General features: G+C 35.9%; 1 long non-coding RNA gene across 1 annotated transcript; it reads left to right on the forward strand.

The window, feature by feature from the left end:
* The first annotated feature begins 18,852 nt into the window (after positions 1 to 18,852).
* On the forward strand, positions 18,853 to 20,931 carry LOC110713716. The gene is made up of 4 exons (XR_002510050.1): positions 18,853 to 19,253; positions 20,024 to 20,089; positions 20,174 to 20,302; positions 20,416 to 20,931. It is a non-coding gene; the product is annotated as an uncharacterized LOC110713716 (long non-coding RNA).
* The last annotated feature ends 465 nt before the right edge of the window (positions 20,932 to 21,396 follow it).

The raw sequence follows: 21,396 nt of genomic DNA on the forward strand, positions 1-21,396 counted from the left end.
AAGCTCATTCAACATGCATTCGAAAACTTCGATTCTTTTTTCGCGTCTTTCTTTTTCGGGAGAAAGTCGGTATCTTCCACAAAATGACGGAAATTTTTTTCTTTTTTTGTATTTTTGAGTCGCACGATCACATTACATTGCACACACGAGCCATGTACAAATTGAATCATGTCGTGTCATATCACTTTGATTTGAGTCTAACACATGTGTCATTTCGCTTCGAGTCGATTCAACCTCGAGTCAATCATAGTGAGTCAAGTTTATACCTTGAGTCGTGTCAAGTCAATGAGTCAAGCGACGTTAAACCTTAGGTCAACCCTAATATAATTAAAGAGATTAGCAAAGTTCTATAGTAAAAAATAAATACGGGTGCAACAGAATAGGGAAGACCCTACTCTAGCGCCAGATGAAAACATCTAGCGTCTGGAAATAGTTTTAGCGCCTAGCGCTAGATCATAGCGTTTGGCGACAGAGCCGATTCTTGGCGCCAGATATATTTCAGCAGCGACAGAGCTCGAAGCCTCTCAGAACAGCAATTTTGAGTTCCTTGGTACGCCAGTTAGCCCCTATAAGCAATTTGACATGATTAAGTAGTCGATTTGATTACAACTTCAAATAAGTGATCGACCTGACAAAAGATCGTCTCACTTAGCTTAAAGCGCCTAAGAATTGGCTCATCACGGACATAATGGTTCAACGGAAGCGAAGTTCAAGCGAGCTTTAAAGATCGACAAGCGTTGGTCTTCGGAAATTTTTCTTCGGAATATTATCGCAACAACTGAGGATGACTTCAAGTAAAGTTATTTTCGACAGCATTCACTAAGATTGTGGAAGTTGTCACCAAAGATTTGAGAAGATAGCATGAGATGGGCGGTCTTCGACGGCATTCGCTAAAATTGTGGAGGTTGTCACTAAGATTTGAGAAAAGATTTGAGAAGATAGCACGAGATGGGCGGTCTTCGACGACATTCGCTAAGATTGTGGAGGTTGTCACCCAAGACTTGAGAAGATAGCACGAGATGGGCGGTCTTCGACGGCGTTCGCTTGGATTGAGGAGGTTGTCACCAAGATATGAGAAGAGCGGTTCATGATGAGGCGGTCTTCGACGACTTTTGCTATGTTTGGAAAGGTTGTCACTATGATTCAAGAAAAGGATCGAGATGTAACAACATTGATCGACGGCGTTCCCTAGATTGCGGAAGATTGTCAAAATAAGCAGCAAGATGGCATTCCATAGATTGTAGAAAGTTGTCAAAAAGCAACTGAAGGTGATTTCAGGCGAAGTTGTCTTCGATCGTGTTCCCTTAGTCGTGGAAGATGGTCATAAAGCGGAAAGGGATGATTTCAAGTAAAGTTATCTTCGATAGTATTCCCTTGGATGTGGAGTATTATCATAGCGGAAGAGGATTGTTCCAAGCGAAGCAATCTTCGATAGTATTCCCTTGGACATGGAGTATTATCATAGCGGAAGAGGATTGTTCCAAGAAAAGCAATCTTCAATAGTGTTCCCTTGGACGTGGAATATTATCAAAACGGAGGAGGATCGTTTCAAGCGAAGCAGTCTTCTATATCGGAAGCAGTTACAAGCGTAGCGGTTTTCAAGCGGGATGGCATTCTCTTGGCAGGAGGTCATCAAAACAACAAAAGCGACAACAAATCGGTTACTTTCAGAGACGTGTGCTCGACGGTGCAAGATACGCGTTTCTTAACTCTTTTATCTGTTTAACTAACGCTAGTTTGCAGGTATCGGCGTTACAAGAGTGGTTTAGGATCGCAGAACGTTCTGAATCATTCTCCGTCCCTATTAATACTTTGACTTTTGTTTTCGAAACTTGCATTTCTCCAAAATCAGTCAAAGTGGGGGCTTCTGTAGACACCCAGTTGTGTCTCCCCAAAACCAAACCCAGTGATGAGTACCTTTCACGCGAATCATAATCGAATGAAGTGAAAGTATGGAAAGTTTAGTGTTGCGGAAAGTTTTAATTTCTTGTCTCTTCTCTCTGTTTTTAAAAACTTATTTTAAGAAAACAGCCAATCCAGTTTGGTTGGTCCATGATATGGGTCCAATAGTAGTGTAGGTTGATGAGGCTTGACAAGAGCTTTCCAACGATATATTATAAGCCCAAGTCCAATGAATATTGAGGAAGTTATGGCCAATTTACTAAACCGGGCCCGGTTTGAGCCTCATATACAGCCCAATGATCTAGGGGAGGGCCTAATATAGATTTATCATTCCTAATTCAATTAGCATTGATAAATTGACTTTTTTTTTTATTTTTCAGAGTTTTAATTGAAATTAAAGAGCATTTTTGAGGAAAATACGATTTTATCCTCCTATACGGCAATTTTAATCTGATTTTAAAAAACGCGTGATTTTCCAGATCAGCGCCAGACGCGAGCTGTAGCACCTGGTGCTATGCTTGGCGCCTGGCGCTAATGTTGGCACCTGGCGCCAATGGCCAACGTTGGCGCCGAACCAGTTTTAATCAACAACTAGTTATCCATTATCATTCACCAACTTTCATCAAGATTCTCTTGATTACTTTCTCTCTTTCTCTTTTCTAAACTAGCTTTTTACATATAAAAATTCCGCATTCATTAGATCTAGAAACACCTAACCATATTCGAAGTTGTCTTTGCCCTAGACGTGAAAGGTTTAATTTTTGTGGGTTTGGTCCCAAATCTCTCTTTCAATTATTTAATTTAATTTTTTTGATTATTATTTTCCTTGAAGTTACTAACGTGTGTATTTTGTTATTAGAAAGAGGTACGAGGCATCAAAGTAAGTACTTTAAAGGTTTAATTTATATTATGGTATAGAATCATGTTTATGATGTTATTATGATTCCTAGTATCATGTCTAGGGTAACTTTAATATCAAGTATGATTAAAAGTATGATGCCTTTTATGTTCTTCCTAATATTTATGATTGTTAGTATCATGTTAGGGTTAAAGATATGATTTTTATTGCTTAGTGACATGCTAGGGTTTGTTATTAATCTTGTTAGTATCATACCTAGGATCTTGCTATTATTATGCTTTAACATGATTATTTTTATAATTGTTATAATTATTTATTATTATTATCATGATTATAATTTCATGATTATTATTATGTTGCTTGATTCTTATTTATTGTTTTGACTTGATCACCTTTTATGCATGTTTAAAGGGAATTTGTACTTGTAATCACGCTTAATAAGATAATTAATAATGTTGTTTAGGGTTAATTTTATTATAATTCAAGTGATCGCCAATAATAGATTTATTTGTGCATTAAATTCAACCAACAGAGATAAACAGGTTTAGGGTAAACCTATTGATTCCATGTTAGTTAGAAAGCGCACATGAATACGATCAGAATAAAGTAGAGGCCTATTATTAGGGCAGATTCAATCTCTTTTAGGTTTGATTTGTACCTTCATCCCTGAACCCTTATTTAGTTCAAGACCTTATGGAGTTGATGAACTCTTAGATCGTTAAAGGGGTGTAACCTTCATCCTGTGAACGGTTTACAAGTTCCTAAAACTTGTTGGCGACTCTTTTGCTCTATCTTCTTTCCCTTTGGACGCCACCATAATTTAGTGTATGATCACATTGGGGTTCAAGCTAGGGGTTAATTCTTGAAATTATTCCCTACAATATTATAAGTTATTTCGGCTCAAAATGGCTTTATTTTGATGAAATGGGCCCAAAAACATTAGAACTTTGCTTCTTTTATGTAATTTCAACTCACAATCACTAATAAATAAGTAACTATGATATGGTTTTAGAATGAATAAGTTTATAAGTTGAGAAATGAAGAAAATAGGCAAATGAGAAGCCATTTTGGCTAAAAATGGCTTTATTTTGATGAATTGGACCCAAAACCTTAGAACATAGCTTCTTTTATGTAATTTCAACTTACAATCACTTATAAATATGTAATTATGATATGGTTTGAGATTGAATAAGTTTATAAGTTGAGAAATGAAAAAAATAGGCAAGTGAGTAGGCATTTCGGCTCAAAATGGCTTTATTTTGATGAATTGGACCCAAAACCTAAGAACTTAGCTTCTTTTATGTAATTTCAACTGACAACCACTTATAAATATGTAATTATGAGATGGTTTGAGATTGAATAAGTTTATAAGTTGAGAAAACAAGAAAATAGGTTAGTGAGTAGCCATTTCGGCTCAAAATGGCTTTATTTTGATGAAATGGGTCCAAAAACTTAGGACTTTGCTTCTTTTATGTAATTTCAACTCACAATCACTTATAAATATGTAATTATGATATGGTTTGAGAAAGAATAAGTTCATAAGTTGAGAAATGAAGAAAATAGTCATGCGAAAAGCCATTCCGTCGATTTTATTTTTTTTTTTAAAAAAGAAAATTGCTCAACTTTTTTTTTTTTAAAAAATACGCAACTTCCGCCAAACCGGAACACCCGAGAGAGCCGCCCCCGCTGCCAGAACAGCGAAGGCAGCCCGCGCCGAGGCCATAGCAGCCCCGGCAGCAGCCTGGCTAGGCTGCTGCAGCCTTAGCAGGCAGCTGCTATGGCTGCTGCCGAGGCTGCAGCAGCCCAGGCATCAGGCTGCCGAGGCTGCAGCAGCCCAGGCATCAGGCTGCCGAGGCTGCAGCAGCCAGCACCCCAGGTAGCCGCTGCCGGGGCTGCTATTTCGGCGATGGGGCCTGGGAGTCGTGCTATTTTGGCGATTTTATTTTCAGAGTACCAAAGCTTTGTTATCTCAACCTCCTTATTAATCAACTTGACCCATGCATGTGGCCAATCAACGAAGCTACCTATATCTTGCCAAAGCTTTGTTATCTTAACCTCCTTTATCGATAAGGGTAGTGGGATGTCTTCGAACCCCGCAACCACTAAATCGATCCCAACCGAGTAATGATGTGGCCCCGCCGTAGCACCCGTCGTCGCTTGGGCACCACCATACGCCACCCAACTCAACGCCATACTATTTGCATGCACCGGGGCTAGAAGTGCACACCGGGTGTCTTCCTACACAAGTATATATAAAAAGAAGATAGTTAAATAGGACTTTTACTATAGAATAGATAATATTACAAAATTCATTAAGGTAGAGGGTTACAAATCACCTGTAACTCTGGATATTCATGCGGTGTTGGATTATCAAGATCCCTCGAGTCCGCATGTGTAGGAGTAGGAACCTGCAACAATACATCAATCAGGCCACCTCAGATCTCAATTAACTCAGTATTTTAAAACTTTTAATAACCCAATTTATTTTACCTCAGGTGGCACATCTTCACCACGTATCTCATTTCCTCCATGTCTATCACCTTCTCCTTGTCCTTTTGGTTGAGAACATGAGTCGACTGGGGTACTCGCGACGAACGGCAAAGTCGGTAAGTTCAGAGACATAGTAGTTCAGAAGCACTGACGTAATGGTTCAGAGACACCGATATACTGGTTCACAAGCAGCAAAAGCGCTGATGCGCCGGCTAAAGCAAGTTCAAGCGAGCTTTAAAGATCAACAAGGGTTGGTCTTCGGTAGTTTTCTTCATAATATTATCGCAAAAACTAAGAATCACTTCAAGAGAGGTAATCTTTTATGACGTTCGCTAATGTTGTGGAGGTTGTCACCAAGATTTGAGAAGATAGCACGAGATGGGCGGTCTTCGACGACATTCACTAAGATTGTGGAGGTTGTCACCAAAGATTTGAGAAGATGGCACGATATGGGCGGTCTTCGACGGCATTCGTTAAGATTGTGGAGGTTGTCACTAAAGATTTGAGAACATGGCACGAGATGGGTGGTCTTCGACGGCATTCGCTAAGATTGTGGAGGTTGTCACCGAGATTTGAAAATAGCGGTTCGTGATGAGGCGGTCCTCGACGACTTTTGCTATGATTGGAAAGGTTGTCACTATGATTTAAGAAAAGACTCGAGATGTAGCAACATCGATCGACGGCGTTCCCTAGATTGCGGAAGATCGTCAAAACAAGCAGCAAGATGGCGTTCCCTAGATTGTGGAAGGTTATCACGACAAATACAACAGCAATGCGACAGCAGCAAATCGGTTACCTTCAGAGACGTGTGCTTGACGGTGCAAGATACACGTTTCTTAACTCTTTTATTTGTTTTAACTAACGCTAGTTTGCAGGTATCGGCGTTACAAGAATGATTTAGGATCACAGAACGTTCAGAATCATTCTCCGTCCCTATTGCTACTTTAACTTTTGTTTTCGAAACTTGTGTTTCTCCAAACTCAGTCAAAGTGGGGGCTTCTGTAGAAACCCAAATGTGTCTTCCCAAAACCAAACCTAGTGATGAATACCTTTCATGTAATTTGATTATCGAACAAAGCGAAATTGTGAAAAGTCTAGTGATGAGCATGTTTTTATTAAAATATCTCTTCTTTCTGTTTTTGAAAATATTTCTTTTCTTACACTATTTTTTAAAAACGTGCATTCCAGTTTAGTTTGAACCATGATATGGGTCCAATAATGGTTTAGTTGGATGAGGCTTGAAAAGACCCTTCCAACGACATATTATAAGCCCAATTCCAATGAATAATGAGGAAGTTATGGCAAAAATACTAAACTAGGCCCAAACCGAATTTTACCTACGACCCAATGATCATGTGGAGGGTCCAAAGGTCTAATCCCATTCCTAAACTAATTAGGATTAATTGAAAACTTCTATAAGTTTCTAAAAGATCTTAATTATACACTTTGAAAAGATAAGATTAAAGAATTTGAGTTAAATAAAAACTTTCCTTTTATAAAAACTTTCCTTTTTTTTTTAATCCTAATTCTATTCGAATTTAAAGTTATCAAAGACAGTCAGATATTTACTTTTTGCCTCATAATCTTTATCCAAATTTTATATGGTTGGATAGATCTTGAAATTATCTTTCCAATGATATATTATAATATTAAATCCAAACTATAACGAAAAAGATATGAATGGGATATGAAACTTTATCCAAAATTGACACCGTCCTACTATCTCGGCCATATCTTTTTATTTACAAACGATTTTAATCTGATTTGATTGGGTTAGAAATTAGACTTCAAGAGATTTCCAACGACATATCATATGCCTTATTTGGACTTTTGAATCAAAAGATAAGATAAAAACAAAATCCGCAAAACTGCTGTCCATCGAGTTTTATTTCGATTCGAATTCGGATTCTTTTATTTATTTTTCGACCATCTTTTTTCTCTATAAATAGAGGCCATATCTCCCCTTTTTAAATCACCAACTCTCATCAAGAATTTCTTTATTCTCTCTCCCTCTTTCTAAGCTAGCGTTTTACAAACACAATTCCTCATACATTAGCTCTAGACACACCTAGCATTGTTCAAAATTTCCTTCGCCCTAGCCGTGAAAGGTTTTAATTTCTGAGGGTTTGGTCCCAAATCTCTCTTCCAATTATTTAATTTAATTGTTTGTTTTATATTTTCCTTGAAGTTACTAACACGTGTATTTTGTTATTAGAAAGAGATACGAGGCATCCAAGTAAGTACTTTAATGGTTTAATTGATATTATGATATAGAAATAATGTCTAGGTTGTTATTATCATTCCTAGTATCATGTTAGGATGCTTGATGTTTTGAATGACAACAATGATTCCTAGTATTATGTTTAGGGAAAAGGTTATAATATCAAATATGTTTATTATGATTCCTGCGATGCATCCTATATTCTTTCCTAATATTCATGTTAGTATCATGTTAGGGCTAAAGCTTTGATCTTTGATATTTAGTGACATGCTAGGGTTTGTTATTAATCTTGTTAGTATCATGCCTGGGATCTTGCTATTAATATTATTCTTTAACATGATTATGATAAATATGATTATTTTATGATGATTATTATTGTCATGATTATTATTATTATGATTTTGATTATCATATTTATTATTATGTTGCTTGATATTTATTATTATTGCTTAATCATGCCTTTTATGCATGTTTAAAAGGAATTTGTACTAGTAATCACGCTTATTAAGATAATTAATAATCTTGTTTAGGGTTAATATGATTATAATTCAAGTGATCACCAATAATATTTTTATTTGTGCATTAATATTCATCAAACATAGATAAACAGGTTTAGGGTTAATCCTATTGATTGCATGTTAGTCAGAAAGCGCACATGAATACGATCAGAATAAAGTAGAGGCCTATTATTAGGGCAGGTTCAATCTCTTTTAGGTTGGATTTGTATCTTCATCCCCGAACTACCAGTCATGGTTCTAGACCTATTGGAGTTGACGATCTCTTGGATCGTTAAGGGGTGTAACCTTCACCCTGTGAACGGTTTACAAGTTCCTAAAACTTGCTAGCGACTCTTTTGCTCTATCTTCTTTCCCTTTGGACGCCACCGTACTTAAGTGTATGATCACAGTGGGGTTCAAGCTTGGGGTAATGCTTGAAATATTTACTACACTTAGTTTGAAAAGGAATAATGATCATTAAATCATTGTGATGCATTTGAAGATGTTAAGGCTCGAGATCTACGTAAACTATTTGTAGCTTAGACGATTCCCGAAAGTAGCTCGAATGGCATTAATATCTCATTTATTAGTTTTTTTCTTGAGGATATTAGAGCCCCTATGTGTTGGGTTATGCGCATTCTTTCTATTTCACAAGTCTCATAGCCCCCCAATTTAGGGTAGTTCTAATGACTTGCTATCAATTAGGCCATTCATATGATACTGAGATGGACCTATGTATATGTCCTATTTTGTTTTGAGATATTTAGGACAATGACATGGCTTTCACATTTTAGTTAAAGTCATGTTCAAGAAAGCAAGTTAGTTCTTTCCTTGTTTATAAACCAAAAAAATTGTGTTTAAGGTTTAGTATATCATACCTAATTTCTAAACGTTTGTAAAGATCATTTTGGTGATTTTATTCTCAAAGTTGATTTAGAACATCGAATATTTTCTTTGTTCTTATCAGTCTTTGATTTTGGTCTAGTAGGTGGTTTGTTTACCATCCTAAGCGAGAACAAGTTCGAGTCAAGAAGAAGTCGAATCTTAATTCATTCCTTTTGGAAAAATACATGTATTATCCAAACGGTTTAGAAAATTTGAAATTTTATTTATTTGAGAAAACAAAAATTCAGAAAGGAAATTTTGAATACTATTTTTTATTACAAACATGTTGTTTCGAACTAGAATTCAAAATTTGAAAAGGGATCCAATAATTATATTATTTTCAAAACTTGACCCAAAATGGAAAGAAAAGTCTAGCTCGTAAATGAGTGTGACCTTTTTGTCCAAGATGGATGAAGATAAGTTGTAATTTGCAACTTATTTCAACAAAGATATGAAAATGTGAGCAAACTTTCGTATATTTTGATTTTGTTTATGTTTTTCTGCTTGTCATCATTGACATATTTTTCTAATTAAAAGTAAAGTTCTTTTAATTAAATAAGTACCGTAGTTTGAAAATGAATGTTTATCAAACCTAGGTTTGGTGAAGTGTTAGAATAATTTATAAAATCATTCGAATCACTTTCTAAAATATGGTCTCTTTTTAAAATGAAAGTTAAGGTGAGACCTATATTTTTAATTTGAAGCCCTCAAGCGTAGACTTTAGGTGGCTTTTGGAATTCATGTTTACATATGCTAGGGGATGTTTCTCATGTTTATTTAAAGCCCCAAGACTTGTGTTTTTAATTTGTGGAATATTGCATATGTTTATCACAAATTGTTTGATCAAGTAACATAATTAATTATCTTGGTCAAATAATAGGAAGTGGTATTCTTCCCTTTGTCATTTAAAGTTATTTAGATGGTTCGTAATAAGCTTTGCATGACATTGATTTCGCAACATAAATAGCTTGTTCAAATCTGTAAATAGAGAGAAGTGGAGATGTCCTAGCTTTTTTAAGCCCCCAATTTGAGGCAAAGAGCGGAAAAATTATACTATTTTCGAGTATTTTAGTTTCCAAATAAGAGGGATTATCCCGACTTACCCACTAAAAAAGAAATGAACAAAAAAGACGGATTTGTATAAAAATGAAGGGGAATCCAACTTTCCCATAGAAGAATAAAGAAAGAAAATTAGACATGTTTTCAAAAAGCAAGGATTATTGACTTAATATTTGAATCATCGTGATGACTTGACAGTGAGGTATACGTGTGATAGTGATAACGATCAATTTTTTCCATGTAGCAATCATGTTCAATCAATGTTCCTCGCTAAGAGAAGATGGAGATATCCTACGCAGGCGAACATATTAGTTGCTCATGATAAGTGAGAAGACCAATGCTCAAGAGTTGTAAAAGACATCTGAAATTAACGTCTAGGTTGTCGATATATCAAATCAATTTATTGTATTAACTCTTTTTCTTTTAGGCAATGTATATAGAACCTGAATTACCTTGGTAATATATAGCCCTATTATTAAAAGAAAATAAGATGATTAAGTTTTTTTTTTTTAAAAAAAAGTGATAGTCATCTCATTTTTCTTTGGAGAAGGATATGGAAAACATCGAATTTAGTTTGATTCGATTGCTTTACTAACATGATGTAATCAAGCCAATGGCTATCAAATCATCCAAAAGTTTTTTTTTATATGATCTTGTAATCATAACTCAACACTTCATGCAATTTATATATGGGCATGACTACTTAATAGTAGGTCCATATGTGCAAAGGCCTAAGATTGGCCATATTTTCATGGAATGATGATTTTTGTATATGGTTATGGTCTACCTTAAGGAGGGCCTTTCAAAGGTCGTAACGTGGCTAGGCATGGGGTTATGAACAATACCAAGGTATTGTAAATGGCACTTGTATGGTGGAGACATATTGTCTATGAACTTTCGAACAAGTTCATGATCTGGAAGTCTTTGTGAAAGTAGAGCAACCTTCGATCGCCATCTGGAAAAGAATTCAATAAAGTCCTCTTTTTCCCCTTGCTTAAGCAATTCAAGATCGCGCAAGGTAGTTGTGAGCTCGATGTTATCTCTATAATGGGTTAAAAACGCTTTTTACAACGTCACTCCAAGTGAAAGTTTGTTTTGCATCAAGTTTATAAAACCATGATCTAGCAGTTGGGTCCAATGAAAGAGGAAAAGTACATGGATATAGGCTTTTCTCAACCCCTTTCAATGTCATAATTCCAATAAAGCTCATTAAGTGAGTCCTAGGATTGTCTGTAATCTTAAAGGTTGGCAAATCCGTAGTCAAGAGATTTTCTGGGAGAGTCTTGCCACTAGGTTGTGGTGCAAGCTCATAATTGAAGTACTTAGTCCCTGAGCTAGCTCGAAGAACAAGTTTCTCCAAGGCCTCTAGATTTTCGGCTCTTGCTGTTTCTTGCAGAATGTTTTCCTTTTTTTTCTCTGCTTTTATTTTACCCTTTTCTGCTTTTTTTATGAGCCTTTAATTGGGCTTCTTCTTCTCGTAGGGCCTTTAGGTTTTGGAGTTCCTGTCTAAGTTTCTCCAATGCTGCTTTGTCACCCATGATTGGACTAGTTTGCTATTGTGGAATATGACCTAGTAATGTGTGTCACGAGAAATTGAGCGCGTTCACTTAAATCTTTTCTGCCAAGCATTCAAACGATGAACCAAAGTCAAAATGATTGTTTTACTTCTTTTTTTTTAATCCTTGTAATACGAATTCACTTTAAGAAAGTTTGTTGATGAAGAATGTCAAAAAATTCACGAACAATCTTTAATGGAATGTCATGATTTGTGTTGACTTCAACAAGGTAATCATCTAAGGATTTTACTTAAAATGAATTGTTTTCAAAAAAGGTAGAAGAGAAAGTCAAGAAAGTTGGATTGAAAATGCTCATCAAATTTTAGGAATATTAATCAACCTGAACATACTCCTTAAAATGATCAAATATACTATAGTATTTGTTGATCATTTAGATTACAATAGAGATCAATATCGTTTTTTTTTTAATTATGATTCTCATATTGCTTATCTTTAAAGCATAATATATTACTACTTGTTTAAAAAGAATGACGGCCTCCGAATGTAAAATGAAAGAAATAATTTAATAATTTTATATGTTTTATCATTCATTATATATTTTTTTTTTGTATCATACTCTCTTTTGTTTTTTATTTTTTTACTTTTTTTATTTTTTATTTTTTTAAGAACGACATTTCTTTTTTTCTTTTCGTTCTATTTCTCTCTCTCTTTTTTTTTTGTGAGGCAATCATTCCAAGTAAAGTTCTCGGGATTTTCTTTATAAACCATAGAAGTGGTAAATAAAGTATACTCTTAAATTAAGGTTGACCAATAACAATTAAAAAAATTATGAACACGGAAATAGGCACGTTTAAGAATAAACATATTGATGACGTCCTATTAAGAGATGCGAACTTCTATTGACCAACCTCACAAGAAGTAATGTCATTAGCTCGATTATAAAGTACGTACACGAATCATCATAATAAAAAATAGTATCGCGTGCAATTTTTCGTCTTGCGCTAAGGTGGAAAGTGCATTTTCAAGGATAGCATCTACCACATGCAAGATATTTTTTTTTTTTATTTTTTTTTTGTCGAACCATAATTTTTGTGAATTTTTTTTTATTATATCTCTAGGTAACAAGTTGGAATTAGTTAAATTAGACACGAAGCACATATTCATGTAGTCACATAAGCACATAAAAGGAACCGTCAAAGCATACAATGTCATTTTAAGGTCAAGGCTTTGGTGTCCAAAGGTTACATATCTTAAGGGACGATGCACGAATCAATCACTCAACGTGTTGACCCACGACGTAGCTCTCCCAACATTTTTTTGGCGATATGGGTGGGATGATTGTTATTGATTTTGGGATAGAAGCCTAGTGTTGGCAACCCCTAGAAAATAAGCCAATCCCCAATGGTTAAACCGTGCTATGATTATGCATGATGCAATGTTGCTTGTTTGATTTTTACTTTTGAGAAAAAGGAAGATATTATGCGTTCGAGTCTCACTCTCTAACTAGAGATTGTCCAAGTTAGTTCGTTGCAATCCATAGGCAACCTAGTGTTGGAAACCTTGAACCATAACTACGAACTAATCTTGTAACCTCTAAGTCCCCAGTGGAGTCGCCACTGTAAGGAGGGTGATCCCATCGTAGGGGGTCCTTCCTTAGATACCCATGGCCATTTAAAAACCTAGGACTTTACACCTGTTAGAGTGTATTAGGATTTGAATTCCTGACTGTTTGGGAGACCTTGAATTAGAAATGATACTGTCATCACGCTTTTTTGTAAAAAACAAGTAGGAATCGCCAATGAGTTTTAGGAAGACTCATAAACCTCGTTCGTGCCTTTCTCCCAAGTAGAGTTCGAGGGATAATTACCACGAATCATAAGTTGACCCATGCCCAAATTGGTCTACATAAAACAAAAATGAGTTCGTGAGCGAGGGTACTAAGATAACTTTCCCTTTAGAGGGGAATCGCTATCTTAGCCCTAGTACGGCCTCTACTAGCTCTTCCTTTTTCACAATTTCATTACCAAACAATACATGCAACGTGATACCTAAAGACTAAGTTAGTTTATTTTTTTTACAAGCATTAATCACGTAGAAATTACATTGCAAAATTCGTTATTCGTTGTTTTATCAATATTCGTGAAAAGAACAAAATAAACAATATTCGCGTTGTCTTAAGTGATAAAACAAAAATTAATTATCAAATTCTATTCTTGATTAACAAAACTATACTATGTGAATTAATTAATTAAAAGTTTGTTTAAAGTGATCAAACAACACTATTTATTCAATTAAAGTTATTTAAACAATAAAGGAAAAGTGATTTATCTAAGTGCTCAGGAAACTAACTAACCGTTCTTCTTTTATGTTAAATCTCCGTTTAATGTGTTTATGGAATTTCTTTCTTATTTGTACCTCCTAAGAATTGTGAGATATCATTGGAAAGCTCTAAATATCTACTTTCCAATTTCGTTAGAATTAGGTTTAAATATGTTATGGATAAAAAGTTATGGCCGTTGGAGTGAAAGGTTGTCGGTTTTGGGCCCGATTTAGTGTTTTGATTATAACTTCTTCGTTTTGGCTCGGAATTGGGCTTATAAAATACCGTTGAAAAGCTCTTTGAAAGGGATATCCATATGTATAGGACTTGCACGGGAATTTAATGGTTGGTTTATCTGTTTGGATCGGTTTTTAACAATGTAGGTTCCATTGGATCCAATCATTGCATTTAACGCATTTGAGTCCGTTATTAATCAAGTTTAAACATGTATGAACACGTTTTAGGCCTAATTTGTAATCGGACAAGGCTCTAAGATAACTTGGTCTCAAATATGGCTTTCAACTTACTTCAAAATTCTTTTCATAGTCCATAAACTTTTCAACTTTGATCTACCATGAAGAACGGATTTTTGTAACATCATCGCACTTCCTTTCGGGACAAGAGGACAAAAGTAGGTGTCTATAGTTACGACTAGTTCGTTATTCGTAACGGACATTTAATTTTCCCGTTACAAATGATATTTTTTCCAACATTGTTACTAGAGTGGGTGTTTTAGGAAGAAGAAGGATTGTCGTTCTTCTTTCCAGCCACCGTGGTTACTATTGTTAGTAGCTTTTTGCTTTGCGAGGTCGTCTTCGATCTCGATACCTATGTCATAGACGGCTCTGAAAGTATTCAAGTTGTGTTGATATTTTAAGTGCTTTAATAAACATCCTCACAGACTCTTTTTCGGTTGGGACCTCAATCATCTTAGCGGAAGTATCCCTCCATTTATTGAAGAAAGAAGTAAAGCCTTCATTCTCTTTTTGTCTTAGCATTTCAAGTTGTCTATAATCAGTTTCGACTTGGATATTGCATTTATACCTATCAATGATAGACAAACGGTTTCAAGAGATAAGGAAAACAAGGAATGAAAGACTTTCTTATCAATCCCCTTAATGTTCATCATAGTTTCAAAGGCTCTTAAGTGAAGGTAAGGATTATCTGTTGCCTTGAATTTTGGGATGTCGTTGGCATTGAACTTATGCGGAAGAAGTTCTTTGTCCACCAAGACCCCTTGTGAACTAATGCCTTGAAACTTGTAATCACTAGACAACTTGCTCAAACTTTCTTGCCTGAGGTCCATCTGTTGTTGCTTCATAGGGGCATTGATTTTGAGGGTTAAAACCTTCAATGCCTCAGTCACGCTAGTCAATTGATTCTTAAGTTCGTTGACTTCTTCTTGAGTTGCCATTATCTTTTTAGCTTTCCTCTTTTGACGAATCGGTTTATCAAAAAGTAAGACTTGAATAAAGAGGTTGTCCTTGATTAATCACCCTTCTCTCCTTGACCAATTACTGTCGAAAAGGAATTTGGGGGTATTCATTGTTAATTATTTGACTCAAACTCTATTCAACATGCAATGGATGGAGGAAGTGAAGAAAGATGATTGTGATGGAGGGATATGAAGAAATTAGGAATTAGAATGTACCCCCAACTCGAACGACGGAAAAAATGACTCATGCATGAACCTAAGACATGGTCATGGTGACATACTCAAAGTGTGTGCTAATACTAGTGAGTGTAGGTGACATGCTAAGACTCGTGTCATGACCATGTGGCTAGACCATGTGACTAGATTCAATTAAAGACTTAATGAGACATTATTATTAATAAAAATAATCGAATTGATTAACAAACTGTTCAATTAGACACAAAGTGATGACTCGAGCAATATACCGAACTGTCGCCAAAACGACAAGACTGGCGCCGCACTGTGTAGTTTAGCGCCGGACGATAGAGCTGTCGCCAGGCGCTACACTCCACTGAGTGGCGCTGCAGTCCAAATCTCGGCGCCAATGCTGGAACGTTGATCTGGAACTGCTTTCGGTATTATTACTCTACAGGGTATGCCTAAAGTCGTACTAAGTCAACTCTGATTAAATTATTAGACTCTAATCACCATAATTAATTAATTAGTTAAGCAAAGTCTCCTTAGCCATTAAGCAGTTTATTTTGTCTTAACACAAGTCAAACAAATGGTTAGGAAAAAACACATAGAGTATGCACAAGCAATAATGCACAATTAGTCAAGTAGGCACAACATGATGCAATGAGTTTGCAACCTAACCATGGCTCTAGTTCTCTAAAGTTCGGGATATGGGTTAGTCAATAGAGGGTCCATGGTTAATTGTCCGAATACATTGCGCGGAAGCTTAACCGTGAAGGGTTGGCGCGAGTGGATGGGACACCGCGAATTTAGAAAAACTTGCTTCCATGGTTTGGTGAATTCAACATTCTCGGATGCACCCTTTGTTGCTCAGAGCGTTCAATCAGGTACAATCAGGTACATGGAGCATGAATTCCCAGAGGGTTATGTCCATATGTAGAACACATATGGGTTTCAGAAAAGTGAGAAAAACTCAATCAGGAAGTAGGATCGAGCAAACAATGCTAAAAACTGGTCGAAATTAGAACGCATATTTTTGGCTCGGTATTGGAAGAATTTGGCGCCAACAAACAGAGGTTGACGCCAAATTTTGGCTTTAGCGCCTGCGCTAAAGTCAAAATGATGGCGCTAATTTCTGTTCGCTGACGCTAATTCATACATGCCTCAGCAGCTTTATGTGCTCGATAAAATTTTCCAGTTTCGCGCAGTGTTATTTCGATCCTAGTTGTGAAAGATATTCCTCAATTTTCCTACGTGTAAAAATCCTATGTTTTAACTCATTACGGATGGTCTTTCCAATGAGATCTTTTTTATGCATATGACAATAATGTTACTCAAAATTACGCACATGAAATACTTAGAACGTTTCGAGTCTCATCCACTCATTCTAAATTATTGCCGAAATAAATTTCAGGAATTAAAATAGAAATCCTCCCCAGTGGAGTCGCTAAAAACTGTAGGGAATATTTCAAGCATTATCCCAAACTTGAACCATACTGTGATCATACACTAAAGTACGGTGGCGTCCAAAGGGAAAGAAGATAGAGCAAAAGAGTCGCCAACAAGTTTTAGGAACTTGTAAACCGTTCACGAGGTGAAGGTTACACCCCTTAACGATCCAAGAGATCGTCAACTCCAATAGGTCTTGAACCATGACTGGTAATTCGGGGATGAAGGTACAAATCCAACCTAAAAGAGATTGAACATGCCCTAATAATAGGCCTCTACTTTATTCTGATCTTATTCATGTGCTGAATAACATGCAATCAATAGGATTAACCCTAACCTGTTTATCTATGTTGGTTGATTATTAATGCACAAATAAAATAAAACTATTATTGGCGATCACTTGAATTATAATCAAATTAACCCTAAACAAGATTATTAATTATCTTATTAAGCGTGATTATAAGTACAAATTCCCTTTTAACATGCATAAAAGGCGTGATCAAGCAATAACAATAAAAATCAAGCAACATAATAAATAATCATCATAATAATAACAATAATTATAATAACAATAATTATAATCATAATAATTAAAATAATCATGTTAAAGAATAATAATAGCAAGATCATAGGCATGATACTAACAAGATTAATAACAAACCCTAGCATGTCACTAAGCAATAAAAATCAAAGTTTTAGCCCTAACATGATACTATCAATCATAAATATTAGGAAATAATATAGGAAGCATCGCAGGAATCATAATAAGCATATTTGATATTATAACCTTTTCCCTAAACATAATACTGGGAATCATTGTTGTCATTCAAAAAATCAAGCATCCTAACATGATTTCTATATCTTAATATCAATGCAAACAATTAAAGCACTTACTTGGATACCTCGTATTTCTTTCTAATAACAAAATACACACGTTAGTAATTTCAAGGATAATAATAATTAAAACAATTAAATTAAATAATTGAAAGAGAGATTTGGGACCAAACCCTCAGAAATTAAAACATTTCACGTCTAGGGCGAAGACAACTTCGAATAATACTAGGTGTATCTAGGTCTTGTGAATGCGGAATTTTGTAAGAAAGGGGGTAGGTTCAGAAAAGAGAGAGAGAAGCTTTAGCTTAGAGAGAAAGTTGATGATTGTAGATTGGAGATTGTAGATGAATGAAAACGGAGTTTTTAGAAGGCTATTTATAGAGAAAATCAACCAAAAAGATAAAAAATCGAAACAGAGTTCTGACGCGCAAAACGAGGTTGGCGCCAGACGGGCTGACATTAGTCGCCAGTGCTAGCGCCAAGCTTAGCGTCAGGCGCTAATGCTGGCGTTTGGCGCTAACTTAATTATCGACGCGTTTTCTAAAATCAGATAGAAATTGCCGTACAGGAGGATAAAATCGTATTTTCCTCAAAAACATTCTTTTATTCTGATTAAAACTCTAAAAAAGTCAACAAAAGTCAATTTATCAATGCTAATTGAATTAGGAATGAAAAGAACCTTTTAGAAGAATCTAGAAGACTAAAACCATTCCTAATTGCATTAGGAATGACAAATCCACATTAGGCCCTCCTCTAGATCATTGAGCCGCATATAAGACTCAAACCGGGCCCAGTTTAGTAATTTGGTCATAACTTCCTCAATATTCATCGGAATTGGGCTTATAATATATTCTTGGAAAGCTCTTTTCAAACCCTATCCAACTACACTACTATTGGACCCATATCATGGACCAACCAAACTGGATTGGCTATTTTATTAAAATAGGTTTTCAAAAACAGGGAGAAGAGAAAAGAAATTAAAAATATCCGCAACACTAGACTTTCCACAGTTTCATTTAATTCGATTATGATTCGACGTGAAAGGTACTCATCACTAGGTTTGGTTTTGGGGAGACAAATGGGTGTCTACAGTTAGGGGTGTTCAAAAAAACCCGACCCGATTGACCCGTCCCGACTACCCGATGACCCGCACAAAACCCGATGGGTAATTGCCAGTTTTTTTCGGGGCGGGTACCCGACCCGACAAAATAGACAGTTCGCGGGTCGGGTCATGGGCCGCAATTTATTTTTCACGGGTACCCGGATACCCGATAATAAACTAGAAAACAAAAAATCCGCCCTCAGCTGAGCCCAGCCCACTTACTCACCAAGCCACTTAGGGTTTAATTCTCACTCCCTCAAAAAATAACGCAGCTACTCACTTCCTTTTTCCTCTTAGGGTTCAATCACACTTTCAAACCTTTTTCCTCTTTCTATCTCTCCTTCTCTCTCTCATTCACTGAGAGAAAGTCTTACACCCATTCCAAATAGGTGCATTAACAACCAACATCAAGAGAATAACGCACAACTTGTGAGAGGAAGCCTTCAACAAGTGAATCGAACCGCGGCGGCCGAGAGATCTCCGATTGCAGCGGCTGAGAGTCCTACACGGTAAGAAGACGCGGTGGACAACGGAGAAGCAGCTAGCGTTGATAGGGTCCAAGTAGTTGCTAATAATCTAATATTGTTTTACCTGCTTTTTAAACTTTTAAATATATTAAAAATGCTTCGATTTTTAATTTTGGATTTATTTCCTGCAGTATAGCTTAGTATGATAGTTTTGTTTTATTTTGTTTTCTATTTTTTTCTAAAAAGACATAGTGTGATACGAGTTGTTAATAATGGTTTGGTTTTTTTTTTTTTTGGTTAATAATGGTTGTATATGGTGGAAAAATTATTTCAGTAACTATGCTCTTTTATTAATACTCGTTAAAAAAAATGCAAAGTTAGTATACCCCCGGGTACCCTATATCCCAACCCGAGAAATTCGGGTACCCAAAACCCGGTACCCGAATATCTCGGGTCGGGACATGGGCCGAAGTTCAAACTAACCGAAGATCCGGGTACCCGAAAAACCCGGGTACCCGGATCTGAACACCCCTATCTACAATAGTACTATTACAATCCTCAGGATATCAGATTATATAGCCTTTGGCTAAAATTACTTTGGGATCTTGGTAATTAAGTAATGTTCTTACCACTCTAGTGATCAAATGTATTAAACTGATTAACTGACCAAAATAATTATTCTGCCAATACAAGGCCAAAATATGTTTTGACCACTCTGGTTATCAAATGTATTAGATTGATAACAATACAAGCCAAAATATGTTTGTTTTGTGAGAAGTATTGCTTATGATGTGACCGTCTCCTAATGCCAGTGTCGCTGTATACTTATCATGGGCTCGACAATCCATAAAACTAGCTGAGGGAGATCTGGGAATAGGGTATGTTATGCATTCTTCACTCTCTCCACTGTTTAAGATTGTGGATTAATTTTTATACCTATGTTGTATTAAACTTCTTAACAGGACAATGAACCCAACCTTGATGGGATGTGTAGCTGGCTCTGCTTTACTGCGGAAAGCTGCATCCATAGCATTTCAGAATAAAAAGCGGGCAACTCTTACGAGCGATATAATTGAGTTTTTGGGGATAAGGTATAACTTCTGGTTATCCCAATGAATTTTCTTTTCCTTTTGAGATACCAGTTGAAACAGTGACCGACTTCGCAGAGCAGTTTAATATCTTAAATCTTTTACATTTTCTGCAGTTTGGAAGATATCTGTCCAATCTAGTAATTTTGCAACTTGTTTAATGTTGGTGCTTCCAGGCTTCATGACCCTTTACAAGAACATATTGACGTGAGAAGTAAGTTGTTGCTTACTTCTCTTCCCGTTTCATGTAGATTGTAAAATTACTGTTGCTAGTTGCTACTTAAAGTTGAGGTCTAGATTTGGTGTGTGGCAAGCTCAATGTACTCTTATAAATTTGTCCAGCTCTGACGTGGTCAAATATCTAAATGTGCTTACATGCTAAAATAAGGTCATGGAGTTCATAAGAAAAGGGACATTACATTTGTTATCCCTACCAGGCTACCAGATTACATTTAATGGACTCCGTTTGATACAAATTTAATTTGGTTTCCGGTGATGACGTGTATGATTTCATGGATTCGGCTTGGAACCTAAAGTATTGCTAAAGTATGCACCAGGATACTGACCCGTTCTCTGAGTTGCAAGGTTTATGATGCTGAAATATTGCATTTGAGTCTGAGATTATTGTTTAATTAATTTTTTTTTATCTCCTTCATACAATAAATCAAATACAAGTTAGAATTATTCAGAGGAATTAATTAATTATACATTTATAATCTGGTACTTGTTGAGTTGTTGCATATAATGCAAACTGTAACTGTAAATGAGTGATTATAATCATTATGCTGTAGGCCTGTAGGGTGTAGTTGCGGAACCATTTGGAAACCCTTCCCATGCTAATACAGTTACAGAGTAAGAAAATACAAGGCACTTTGAAGGTTTTCCTAGCAGTTACCCCAGTGATACTCCCAGTCCTTAAATTTTTTGCCCTATTGACTATAAAGTACTTTTAATCTATAAGAGATAACATAGTCCTAGAGAACTTGTTGCATTCGTCTCATTGTATAATTTATTAATATCTAGTTTTTATAAATTTTTTCCACATATGAAATGAAAATACAACCGTTTTAAAATGCATCTTAGAGACCGTGAAAAGT

The sequence above is a fragment of the Chenopodium quinoa genome, unplaced genomic scaffold, assembly GCF_001683475.1.
Source record: "Chenopodium quinoa cultivar QQ74 unplaced genomic scaffold, ASM168347v1, whole genome shotgun sequence".
Classification (NCBI taxonomy): domain Eukaryota; kingdom Viridiplantae; phylum Streptophyta; class Magnoliopsida; order Caryophyllales; family Amaranthaceae; genus Chenopodium; species Chenopodium quinoa.